General features: G+C 36.7%; 1 long non-coding RNA gene across 2 annotated transcripts; it reads right to left on the bottom strand.

Annotated features, from left to right (window-relative positions):
- Nucleotides 1-5457: 5457 nt before the first annotated feature.
- Nucleotides 5458-13267, bottom strand: LOC127476293 (uncharacterized). Of its 2 annotated transcripts, none has more exons than XR_007906537.1 (4): nt 13195-13267; nt 9081-9241; nt 6965-7057; nt 5458-6312 (listed from the first exon to the last, which is right to left on the bottom strand). It is a non-coding gene; the product is annotated as an uncharacterized LOC127476293 (long non-coding RNA). The 2 variants fall into 2 exon arrangements; XR_007906536.1 differs by lacking the exon at nt 13195-13267 and adding an exon at nt 10359-10443.
- Between the last annotated feature and the right edge of the window lie 219 nt (nt 13268-13486).

Below are 13486 nucleotides of genomic sequence, written 5' to 3'. Positions count from 1 at the left end.
CCTGTCCTCCTCATTAACAGGTCCTGCCCCCAAGACCCTTAAATTATGTTTCACGTGTTCAATACGGATTGCAGTTTTCACCCCCAAATCTGGGATCAGATAGTTATTGACCTCTTCAGTCCAGTGCAATTGCATCCCACATTGATGACATAGTCATTCCCTTTGCTGGCTGAAACACCTTGGGCAAGTACAGTAGCATGTTTTCTGGTAAACACAGTATCAGAAATAAGGCCTAGGAGAAATGACAGAAAGCTTCACTGGTCTGTTAGATCTGTTCTCTTCTTGTTAAAAATTGTTTCCTTTGATACTTCAAAAACCCAGTAGGAGAGTAGACATCAGTTGACTAGATACAAGCCAAGCGCAACTCTGGATGTACTCATGGAGGGACAGGAGGAAACTCTAAGCTGGGAGGGCATCACATCTCCCAGACAAAGAATTCTTGATTCCATGCCTCATATATTGTCCCCTCCAAAGTGAACTCACTTTTCTCTCCTGCTCAGTGTCTGTCAGAACTTTAGATTTAATTTAGGCTATAATAGATCAAGAAAGGTTTCAAAATATTTGTGAAGCATTCATCGATTAACCAGAAACCAAAATGTCACACTCTTTAATTAATAATTCCAGGACAGAGCTGTCTGTTACTGGTGTAATTTAAATTTTCATTTAGTGTGACAGCACTTCTTCATACTCTTGTTTAATTTACCTTCAATTAGGATGTTCTTATAATTAAATTCCATCAGAATTATTGGATTATATCTCAGCCGAATACAGTGAGGGATTTATACAGCAAAAGCAGAAAGAAAAAAGATGTAAATAATTCACCTCACTTCTTTGCTTAAAAAAATTAGTAAGTAAATAGCTTTGGCACAGGCACACATTACATCTTCTAGAGAAGTGCATGTACACACAGAAATCATCATTGACTAAGGCTGCTGACAGCTCAGAAAGTGCTGGCTGAGTCTTGTTTGATGACTTCTCATCCATGTTTGCTTCCTTCTCAGATTTAACCACCTGGGGTAGCTTTTCAGCAGAAAGGTAAGCTGTGAAGCTTAGTTAATATGCTACTGGTGGTGCAGCTTTCTTTTCCTGGTGAACAATTTGTTGGATAACTGAAATATGCCTAAGTGGGGTGTCACTCAGGTACAAAATTATTACTTGTTTTTTTACTGTTTCATTTTGATTATGACATTCTTTCTGTATAGATCTTTTTAATCATTAATAGTCTGCTAAACACATTCTCCTCATTAATACCTAGGAAGTTCTGGAATGACTATAATCAGGTGGCTCTTGCAGAGACAGGTGATCTGATTAGCTGGAGAGAATCTCACTGCTGCAGAATCAACAGAGATTATAAAGTTCCTATTAATTTAGCATGGATTTTGGATTACTCTCTCGTATTGTTAGATATGTTCAATGAATACAGGTCATTGTCCTGCTGTGGGATTCAAACACAAATGTCTTTAAGCACCAGGATATACAATCAAAGTAAAGTGAAGCCTACTTTACATATTATAACTTGTTAAAAATGAGAGAAAGAGAAGAAAAACTATAATTTTAAGGTCAGAACCAGGATTTTAGTGTGGTGGTCCATTATGTTCATGGGCAAGACCCACACCTTATTCTCATACATCTATCTTCCAGAAATGTGAGGGACTGATTGCTAAAGGTTTAATTGGAAAAGTACTATGAAATGGACTGCACTAATTTTTTTCTTCTACCATGTACTGCCAGGAGAGAACACAAGTGAATTGCACTTGCAGAATTGTGTCTCTAGCAAAACAATAGTTTAAACAGGACTAATGAATAAGACAGTGCAGTTGTTAAAAAAATAAATTTCTAACTCACTACAGGACGAAGCACTGAAGATCTTTTCAGATCATACAAATTATATATATGTGGTATCTGTGGCATCTCTGAATTGATGTATTTGGAAAAAAAAAAAACAGAAGTAAGGAACTGAAAGGTAAGTCATGTAGCATTTAGCTAGTGCTAATGATATATAGCTTCCCTTTAATTTTCATGACCTAATGGAAAATTTTAGGTTTGGATTTTTATGTGAAAGAAGTAGAAGTATTTTTCCCTTAATCTCATTCTGTCATGTTCAATAATTTATTACGTTTTGTGAATTTGTCCAGCATTTTCTTATGCCAAAATTATTTCCAACAAATCACCCAACAAATACAGGTGAACTTGATGGTGGGTCTAATATCGTGTGGAAGCTATTCTATTAGTTAAAAAGCTTATATTGCTCTTTTTTACTGGGTAGAATGCAAAGAAACAATGTTTCTATTAAAATAGAATATTTGTATTGGTTGCCAGGATAAATTTATTAGTAATCCATCTATAACACTAAGTTTTAATAAAATTATGACTCGTTGTGGTAAATAGTGCTTGTATAAATTCTATCTAATTATCAATACTTATTTCATCAGATATGTACTGCAGATTCTAAAAGTCTGATTAAGAAATGCTTCATGTCTGAAAATGTACATCAGATTATAAATAGAAGATATATTTAAGTTTACAATTCTTTGGAATTTTTCCTAGGGAGAGAAAAGCTGCCCCAACAACGTGTCAGTCATCAGGCTAAAACAAAAAGTATAGCAGGTAATACACAAGAAAACAAAGTTTTTTCTTTTTTTTTTTTTTTTTTTTTAATAACTAAGAATTCAATACTGATTTTTATTTTACAAATAACTGGTATTGGTTTCAGATCAGAGAATAATAGAATAAAATACTAGAACATGTTTACTGTGTCTTATTTAAATCAAGCTCCTCTGGTAGGTGTGCATCTATTTGAGCTGCATGTGCCAATGAGAAACCTCAAGTCTTTTGGGTAGACCTCACTTCTGCATGTTACCATTAAATAAAGACCACTTTCAGAATCATCTAAATGTCACACTTCATAAGACCCCTCTCTCTCACACAAGTTTTGAAATCAGCAGGGACCAATTTGACAGAGGAAAGAAACCACACTGGGATCATAAGTCATTTATTTTTTCCTGATTCAAGTCTTTGCAGTTTTAATATGATTTATCAGAATATGGTTGATTAAGAATATGTGGCATATTTATTTATTACATTAATATTAGAATTTAGTGACCACAAATATCACATTTACTATTGATAACCATGATATATTCTGATGTTGCTTCTTTAATGTAAAAATGATAACTATTTTGGTCTACTTTGTAGTATGGACTTTCTTCTAGAGGCTAACTCTAAGTAATAGCAGATTTAGCAGATTCTTTTCATTACTTGTAGAAAAATGTGGATATTTGATCAGATAAAAATGCTTTTTCTGAATCCAAAGAATTTTTATTGGGACTTACAATGTGCCAAAGATAATTTGATACCATTCATATTTGATTGCTTTGTTAGCTTGAGTTTGAAAGGAAAACAACATCTGCCTGTTGCCGAAGTCCATTCCCTTTGAACCACGCTTGGATAAAGCCCACAGCTGAAGCAATTTACATAATGAAAAAAAAATCACTATTGTCTTACTTGTAGAATAGTTTTTTGTACCTTTCATAGTTTGTACTGTGCTTAAAATAGTGAAAATGATATTAGATTTCTCTCTGAGTATCAAGCTCTTCCTGTTTAAAAGTAACTTTATAATTGTAAGTTAATATTCAATATACTTGAACACTAATAGCATGGGAAGCCAAAACTAGTGCCTAAGCACTGTGTATGGCTCAACATCACAGGAAGGTCACAAAATTGCAGAATCAGAGAATCACAGAATATGCTGAGTTTGAATGGATGAACAAGAATCATTGAGTCTAACTCCCTACACAGGGCCATCCCCAAGAGTCCCACTATGTGCCTGAGAGCATTGTCCAAACGCTTCTTGAACTCTGTTAGGCTTGGTGCTGTGACCACTGCCCTGGGGAGCCTGTTGAAGTGCTTGACCACCCCTCTCCAAATAGAAAAAAATCTTAAACACAGCACAGTCTGTCTGTGGGGCACCCTTTCAGTAAGCATTGAAGATCATGGAAGCTTGGGATGATTTGTTTATCTCCATGATTAACAAAGTCATGACCTTCATTACTGTGCAGTGAATGTGTCACCTCATGACTGTTACTTCCCCATCTCGAACCTGTCTGCATTCAGATTGCACCTACCTGACCCAAAGCTCCATGACTGTAACACCCTGAAAGGTCAGCCCATAGCTCTACTCCCATGTTTCCTTTCATTATGTTACCAATAAAGATGGCTACAGACAACAGCAAAATTATACTAAAGAGAGCCACAGTACCATATAGAGCTTCTTACTTTTAAATAATTCAGGTACTGCTGACTGTGACCAAAATTCATAGCCATCTGTCAGTAAGTAGATTTAATTTAGTTAAACACAGTAATCCCTTCCTACTAGACAGCTGGCCACATAAACCATGCCACCAGTTGGAAAATCTCAGCAAAAAGACCAGTAAGTGAATGAACATGGAGTTTTATCCCTATCCAGAAACAATTAAGAATACATATATTTCAATTTTTATGTATATATATCTACAATATATATATAATTAATATATATGTATATTGAACAAAATATTTTCTCATATTTTAGGAGCACATACTTCATGGAAATTATAGTTTAATAATTATGATCTAGTTTTTTATTATACCAATATCTCAAAATGCAGACATCACACATAGCTAGATTAATAAAAATCTCAACCCCCTACATTTCCCAAAGATTACCAAAACTTTTGTATTTTCCATTCAAAACCAAGTTCTTTGAATAGCACAAATGACAGAGAGGAATTTGTCAGTTACAAGGACCTGATCAAAGCTATGTATGTTAAAAGCTATGTAAGTTTGACTAGATGGATACAACACAAATATTGACTAAAAAAACCCAATATATTTATTCTAACAACCTTTCAAGATATCTTTTAAATTTACATGAAGTTTGTTATCACTCTTGTGTGTTAATATCTCAGATCTGCAGAAGCAGAACAATCCGTAGTCAATGGATAAAACAAGGTACTTTACTGAATACATTCGAGTTACAATAGAGAGCAGAAAATCTCTTTTTGCTGGTAGTTGAGGAGAAGAGAGACTCAAGTTACTACTAGAAATCACCATAATCACCCAAGCAACCTCTTCTCTTGAGCAGTATCAGCTTCATATTTGAACTTAGGGATTTGGTAAATGCCCTTCCTCTAGCAAATAACCCTGAAGTTCATAGAATCATAGAATCACAGAACGGTTTGGGTTGGAAGGGATCTTACATATCATCTAGTTCCAACTCCCCTGGCGTGGGCAGGGACACCTTTAACTAGATCAGGTTGTTCAATGCTCCAATCAATCTGTCATTGAATTGCCCCAGCAATGGGGCAAAGCTTTTCGTGGCAGATTGAAAATTCTTGTCATTTTATGTTTTCACACATAACCTTATGAATTCCATTACTCATACCATTTGCTTTGGAGTAATCCATAAAGTATTCAAAGAAGACAATGGTGTAAGTCTTATGCTTCATCAGGTATAGTTAAAGGATGACATAGACAGATCAACCTGACTGACTTGTAAATGCAAGTAACAAAGGAGGGAGGAAAAGAGCACACTGAAATGGAAATTCTTACTCCCTTTGACTTCTCAATTTATTGTCAATAAGCATCTGTGTTTGACCCTGTTCTTTACAAGGAAATAGGTCCTGAACTGAATCGCAGCATCAAACAAAAGTATGTAAAGATCACTGTCATTAGGAGGTGTTTTAAGGTGAAAAAAATTTAAGTTAGTAATGCTGACAGCTAGCTAACAAATGATTGCATGTATGTAGGTGAATGCACATACATAGCATGTGAATGAAAGAAAAGTGACATGATTCCAGTCTGCCAGTTGATTAAGAGGTGAGAACTGCCAACCATGAGTCTCGTCACACATTGTGCTTCTGCACAGGGACTATTTCGATCAGGAAACTGAGGATTTGAATTCTGGAAAGAAGAGCAGGTGTGAAAAAGAAGGGTTCCCAAAAAGAGGAAGCAGTCTTGGAAAGATGAAGGTGCAGGATCCTGGAGTTCAGATTATTGGGTGGAAATCCATGCCAATTGAGTAATCAGAGACCTTGCCCACTAACACCCAAAACTCAGCAGTGGAGAGCATGAAGTAACATGACTTTCTGCCCATCCTTCCTGGGTTGACCTCCCTGCAGGGAAGAAAACTTGAGACCTCAGAATAAAGCCCAGGGTAAAGCAAGGGAATCAGTGTGTGGGACAAACAAGCAGGGTAAAAGATTTAGTCTTGCTGGTTCATAAATAAATGGCAGCATCCAGATCCATTATGGCTTGCAATTTGCTTTGTTTCACCTGCAACAGAAGAAAAATAATTTCTATAATTTATTTCTAGAAATGTTTTTTTATTATCCCAAGATGCCATAATTTTTTTTGGTTTAGGGTGGAAAAAATAAATTGCAGACATAACTTAGAAAATGTGATGCTTTGAGACAGACCCTCTCCTTCCTCACTCCTAAATGACAAATTAAATTAACAGGAAAAGACCTTGGAATAGAAGTGCAGAAGGTTTAAAAAACCCTTGTAGTGAGCTACTTTTTTTTAATTGCTGTTACACATCTTTTTACTTAATGGGAAATTGTTTGGGCTGGCTGTGTTTCAATTGCTTTGGGGAATAAGATGGATTACTCAGCAGAAAAAATAATCAAGTAGTGCACCACAATGTGACTTGTTAGCAACGAAAACTTACATTGGAGCAACCCCAGGAGCCCCTATGACCTAGAACAGGTCTCTGAGCAGGGTATATACTGCCTGCATGTAGCCACCTAACTTAGGGCTCTGAGCCATCTGTAAGAGACACCTGTTCTCTCCATTTGCTCTACAGGTAATTAATAACACCAGCATTAGATACCTAATAAACCTGACATAGATAGCTTGGAAAACTCTGTGCTTCCTTCCTGTCTCTTAGAAACAGTAAGATATGGCTTGCTTTTCCTCACAGACTTACTGCTGTACACAGTGACTGAAGTCCAAACCACAGGTACTCCAGCAGAACAAGGAAGGGAGCGTCTCTCTTCTCCAGTCTGACTGCCATGCATATCTGCCAGTTCAAGAACCAACCCCATCCACAGAAAAAATACATTAAAGGATTTTATTAGACATCTTGGCCCATCTGTGCTGATTTTTGAGCTTGTAACATCAGCAGCATATCCCATATAAATATTTTGGCTATAGAAATATACCGAGCGGATACACTTTGTAACTTTACACCTCCTAACACAGGGTATAAAATTAAGATGTAAAAGTGCAACTGCTGTGTGAACAAAACCAGCAAAATTAAATAAGTAAAGAAACCACGTTTTTCTCTGCATTTATCTCTCTCAAGAGGAGAGAACGTGCTCTGAATTACTTCATGAGGATACACAATCTTGACAGTCGAGTTTTGTCAAGGATAATTCTTTTTGCTGTTGAAATAATGTGAATTCTTTCATGGATAAGTAGAAAAACAGTAGTTCCTTTGTTAAATTATTTTGATTAAGCTTTTCATTCAATTAATTCCCCATGTCTTGCAAACACAAGAAGGCAATTGTTACATGACTCGTAGCTTGAGAGGCAAAAATTGCTGTGTCCTTCTGCCAGCTATCTGTGTAGCTCAGGGCAGTCTTACACACATCAACAAATAGCTATAAATGTACTCCCCTGCCCACACTCTGTAAAACTAGGCCATAGACTTTTGGAGCCAAGAAAGGTGATTATGGTTTAGAAACACTGCATTTAGAGTATAGAGAGCAGAGGAGGTTCAGTGCTTCGTGGAAATTTCACTAGGATAAGAGTATCACATCATAAAATCCTAGATAACCTTTTGGAGTTTGCTGAATCTCCTCTCAACACACTATTGGGCAGACACAGACCTGACTCTTTGCTGAGTACATTGCTGAAGCCCTTCCAGTGGGAGCAACATGGACAAGAAAACTAGCCAGTTCTCACACAGAGTCTGACAATTCCTGAAGTGATTATATGGTGTAAGAAGGGACTGGAACAGTATAAGTTTCTCAAAGTCCTGTTTAAGCATCATAGCAATAAAAAATTTTTTAAAAAGGGGGTGGGGGGGAAGATAAAAATGTACTTATATTTAGCATGCAGACATATCTGAGACCACTGCCTCCCTGCTGTACTACAGTAATATTCTCACTCAAGCAGTGTGGTTTGGTTTAACACAGGCAATGCATATCACTTCCAGACAAGTCTGCTTGATCTTTTCTCTAAAGTAGCAAGGGTAAGATCGTAGGACATAAACAGAGTATCAGTGTGTTCAGCCTTCAGTGTAAGACAGAAAATATTTTTCGCTGATGACAGAATTCCAGCTAGGCCTCCATATTTTTGCTTAGGTTTTCTTTAGAAGCAAAGAAGACTGTCAAAATATTTATTAAATGCCCTCAACAAACCCACAATATTTTAGTGCTTTTAAAAGCTATTCACTTGTTCCTGAAATAAAGCAGTAATTCCTGTCAGCCTTTTATCTTAAGCTCTTTCAGCTTTCAGTATGTAAAACTAGTCATAGACGTGGAACGCAAATTTCTACGTGTATACAAGCTCTTTGTATAAAATGCAGATAAGTATTGTTGCAGCTGTATGCCTACACTTGTTTAAAAAAAAAATCTTCAAACTGCATTAGCATTCACTAGTCAACTCACATTTTAATGTAAGTATACCTGAGACTGTGTGTATACTTTTAAAAAAGATTACTTATAATGTTGGTACTGAAATAGACATAGAAAAATATATTAGACTGATGAGACAGTAAATTGAGAGTCTTAAATGTGTTTTTCATTTAGCATTAGAGATGGAAAAATTAATATTATAAACATTATTACAGGCATATTTTATAAGAGATATGAATAAATTACCTCATAGCATTGCCTACTGAGAATGAGTAGTCTTATACAAAACTAAAACAAAATCCTCCCCTCCATTTTGATTAACCTAAGAAACAAGAAAACATTTATGTAGCTGCACTGATCTTGAACAAAACTTACCTGAGTGGAGCTTTAACAAATTTAAATTTCAAAACACAATGCTCAACTTTTAAGAAATAAAAAAATATTCAGAATGACATTACTTACCAAAAGCTTGATGAGTAAGTCATGCCTACTTCTGCTCTGGCCTTTGGAGCAATGTCCAGTCTTGAGAAACAACAGAGGGGAGAGGTAGGTCACACATTTTTTAGGCTTTCTGAAGCCATTCATGAAAGTTTCATGTCACTGGACATTGCTGTTTCTTGAAGCTGTAAAACAGAAAGTAAATCAATGCGATTGAAAATTTCCCTACAGGAAAGAGGATGCCTACTAAGCAAAGAGCTTGCTAGTTTCAAAGTGACCATGAAGAGTAGGCATCAGAGTGAAAGGTCCTCAGGCCTTGCTCCTCTAGCACAGCGTTGCCAATGCTTCTTCCTCATGCTAGGTTAGAAATGCATAATACATGATTCTCTTACTCCTAGCATAGGACTTATTATGCAGCCAGGCAGACCTATCTTTTTTTTTTTTTTGGAAATGAGTCATCATGAATGTATTCTTCACTTTTATACATTCGTCAAGGCAGAGGTTATTTGTTAAAAAATTTCAAAACCCTTAAAAAAAATAAACTAAAAAAAAAACCTCCTGCTCCTTTGCATTGGAATGCAATCACTGTAAGGTGTGCAGCTTTGAGCCAAATCAAGGAGCAGGTCAAGCAATCAATTTTTCAGTAAAAATCCCCATTCACAGCATTAAGGATTTCTATAGGGAAAAAAAATCAATTCTTAACTATTGCCCCAGATTCTACTGAGTAATATGTGCTGGCTACTGTAAGATGAGGCACTATTGTTAAGAAAATGTGGCTATTGCTTTCACAGGTTTGAAAATCCCCTGAGAGGAGAAGTTAGATAAAGGCCACAAAGGGCAGAGAGGTAGAAAAATAAAAATAAAATTAAAAAAAGAAAACAAAAGAAAATAAAGAAAAGAAACAAAACATGTTTTGTTTTAGAACTTCACCACTGGCAGGCATTTGACTGGTCTAAATTTACAAAACTCCACTTGTGATGCTGGACCTGACATCAGCTGAGAATCAAAGTTGTGAAAAGGAGAGATTTTTTCCCATATTATGACTACTGAAATAGTATTGCCACTGTGTCTATCTGGTTTTGTGACACTATAATGTCCATGTCATGTCCATGCTGCAGCATAAAAATTGAATGGATTTTTAGTTACAATATTAATTGGACTTTCACCCCACATAGTATATCCTCATTAATACTAAATAGACTAATTTTGATAAAAACCTTACCATAAATAATATAGAGATTAATAATTTAACATCTACAAAAGTATTCCCATTTTTCATAAAATCTTATACATAAAGCTTACCTAATCGCCATTTGGATTGCCCAGAAAATTCCAGGCACAGTTACCCAGGGTTTGCAGTGCCCTTGTTTTGCACATTGAAAGCTCCTGTTACACTAATTTAGTTCCTAGGAATGTGACCAGCTCTGCCTGGTGCAGCCTTGCACTTGAAGATTACATAAGCATTGAGAGGTTCCCACTGTAGGAAGTGACTCTACGATAGATTCGTTGTCATTAGTAAATGCTTCATCTCCAAGTCACAATACAGGTTTCAATCCTGAATCTAGACCACGTCTAGCTGTATGAGTGACTTTATGCACAGGAAAAGACTTTTATACATGAATGTCAGATATTCTCTGACACTGATATCTTACTGCTTATTTGGAAATGCCTATGAGAAATTATTTTAGTTATTGGTTTGTATGCCTGGGTGAAATTGTCTATCTGTTTATTCCTCATTCTGTGAAAAACTAATGGCTATTAATTTTTCTTCCAGTCATCATCCATCTTCACTATTTAGAACATAAACCGAAAGCTGAGGAGGTAATGGGGAGGGATCAAGGCATGTCATGTTGTCATTCTCCTCCCTAGGCATCCTTTTCTGTCTGCTGTCATAGGGTGCAGGGTTTTGTGTAGCTTTGGTCTACCTAGTTTGGCCTTAAACTGAAAGGGGATGGGTTTAGATGAGGTATTAGAAAGAAATTCTATACTGTGATGGTAGTGAGGCACTGGAACTGGTTGCCCAGAGAAGCTGTGGATGTCTCATTCCTGGAAATGTTCAAGGCCAGGTTGGATGGGGTTTTGAGCAACCTGGTCCGGTGGAAGTTATCCCTGCCCACTGCAGGGGGGTTGGAACTATATGATCTTTAAGATCACTTCCAACCCAAATGATTCTATGATTTTATGACTCTAGTACAAAGCTGCATGTCTGGAAAACACAAAATAAATATTGGCCTTGCATTCAAAGAAAGAACTGAAGGGGAAAAAAAGAATTTGGAAAATGAGGATCTGGGACTTTGTGCCACCTGGACTGAAAGCAAAACAAACCTGATGGAAATCAGAAATGAATTTTCCTCCCAGTGGTATACATGACATAGAGTTATTAGTTATAACAACATAGTTTTCCAGAAGTACATTCGCACAAAACCAGCAGGACTGGAGCTCAAGATAACACATGCACAAAATCCATTAGTAATTTGTAAGAGCTGAACCATGCTGACAGACTAATTTTTCTAAACAACAGTTCTGGGCTGAGCTGTACAGCATTTGCCACAGCACTTCACTGTGCAGCACTGGCAGGCTTGGCACCACCTGCAACAAGCACCTCCAGAAATGTCAGTAAATAACACCCTTTTTTCTACTGCTGCTGACAGAGTGCCCAAAGAGCTCAGACGGGAACAGGTCCTATGTGTATTACATAGGCATACATCGACATTTAACATGTCAAAGGGTAAGGGAGGTGATGACTAGTGTCTTCCTATACATACTCAAGCACTACCTCTCTCTTTCCTTCTCTCTGGAGGGAATAATGCTCTCCAGCTTGTGGCTCTGCCCCCACTGCCAGGAACAACTAAGGCTGGAGACAGGTGTCCTCCTCATCCTATAGCCGGACCAGCAGTACTGTCCTCCCTGCTCCACAACCTGCTAGAGCAGGGGATCACAGCAAGGCTGAGAGGCCAATGAATCAAAAATAATTTTAATGTTTTTGACAGAAGCGCAACATAATTTTCTGACAAAAACCCCCATATGCTCTAGCCAGTTGAAATATACTTGTAATATCTCTGTAGGTGTACATCACAAAAATAGCATAGATTTCTTGTAGATATATGACAAGCAGTTTAGCTGAACTACACTGTTCAGCTAATGAGTGTGAAGGAAGATCCACAGATCCCAAAAACCAGCAGAAATTGACATAATGGCCAATGGTTTCAAAATCAAGGCACAAGTCAAGATGTGGTAAGAGATTTTGATTTCTTGATGTGCCAAGCATGTCTGAAAATCAAGCTCCTTCACAGTACTTCAAGCTGGGCAATAAGAATCAGAGGGCCCTAAAGTCAACCTAACTACAATTCATGTCAAATCTCACCTTTTTAGCCTAACTGCTACCTAATTCATACAACTACCACTAGCGGTACATTCACTGAGAGACAAGAAAAAGAAATTTAAAATACAGCAGTATTGTCTTTCTGCTTTGCTTTATTAGTCTCATAAAGTAATACTAATTTTTTATTATTCTCATATAAAAATCCAAAGGCTTTCTGTTACAAAGGGAACCTGCTTTTTAAAGCATAGATTATACTCCAATTAATATAGAATTACTGTGCTCTGATAAAATATGTGATGTGCAATATGTAATAAAAGAGGATTATTTCAAAGATAGTAGTAATAACCATACAATATGTCACAGTATTTTTCATTATTCTAAAAGAGTTGTTTTACCTATTTTTTCAAAAGGTAAAGTAAATCTTCTGAGACAGGCAACTAGAATGTGACTGCAGTTACACTGTTCTTGTTTGTGCAGGCACATTAATTCATTATTGCAGAGTTGTTAGTGACCAGTAAATTTGTAATACTACCCTTCCCCTTTCAATAAAAGAGAATTGGAACATTTTGTTTAAGCACCCTATATACCCAAATAATTATTCAAATATTGTGCCGAGACATAGGCCTCAGATGCTTAAGAAAGAAACAATGTTTTAAAGGTAAAAAACTTCTAAAATTTTCTGTAACTCTAAAATCATTGTAGCTAAATCTCCAGTGAATTATGCAACCGCAGTGTAACACAGAAGGTAAAATAAAGATTTTATCTTGGACTGTATGACAGGAAAAAAAAAAAGAAATAGAGAAAAAAAGTACTCACCTGCTTTACAAAGGAATATCCAAATCCTTAATAGTATTTCTATCAAATCTTTGAGCTTTTTTCACAGAATCACAGAATCAACTGGGTTGGAAAAGATCTCTGACATCATCAAGTCCAACCTTGACCTAACTCCACCCTGTCCAATAGACCATGGCAGTAAGTGACTCTACCACCTCCCTGGGCAATCCATTCCAGTGCCCAATCACCCTTTCTTTGAAGAACTTCTTCCTAATGTCCAACCTAAACCTCCCCTGGCACATCTTAAGACTGTGCCCTCTTATCCTATTGCTAG

The sequence above is a fragment of the Manacus candei genome, unplaced genomic scaffold (genome assembly GCF_025592945.1).
Source record: "Manacus candei isolate 608988 ecotype Guabito, Panama unplaced genomic scaffold, ASM2559294v1 h1tg000049l, whole genome shotgun sequence".
Classification (NCBI taxonomy): Eukaryota; Metazoa; Chordata; class Aves; order Passeriformes; family Pipridae; genus Manacus; species Manacus candei.
The sequence above is the reverse complement of the archived record's forward strand: the minus strand, read 5'-3'. Positions and strand labels throughout refer to the sequence as shown.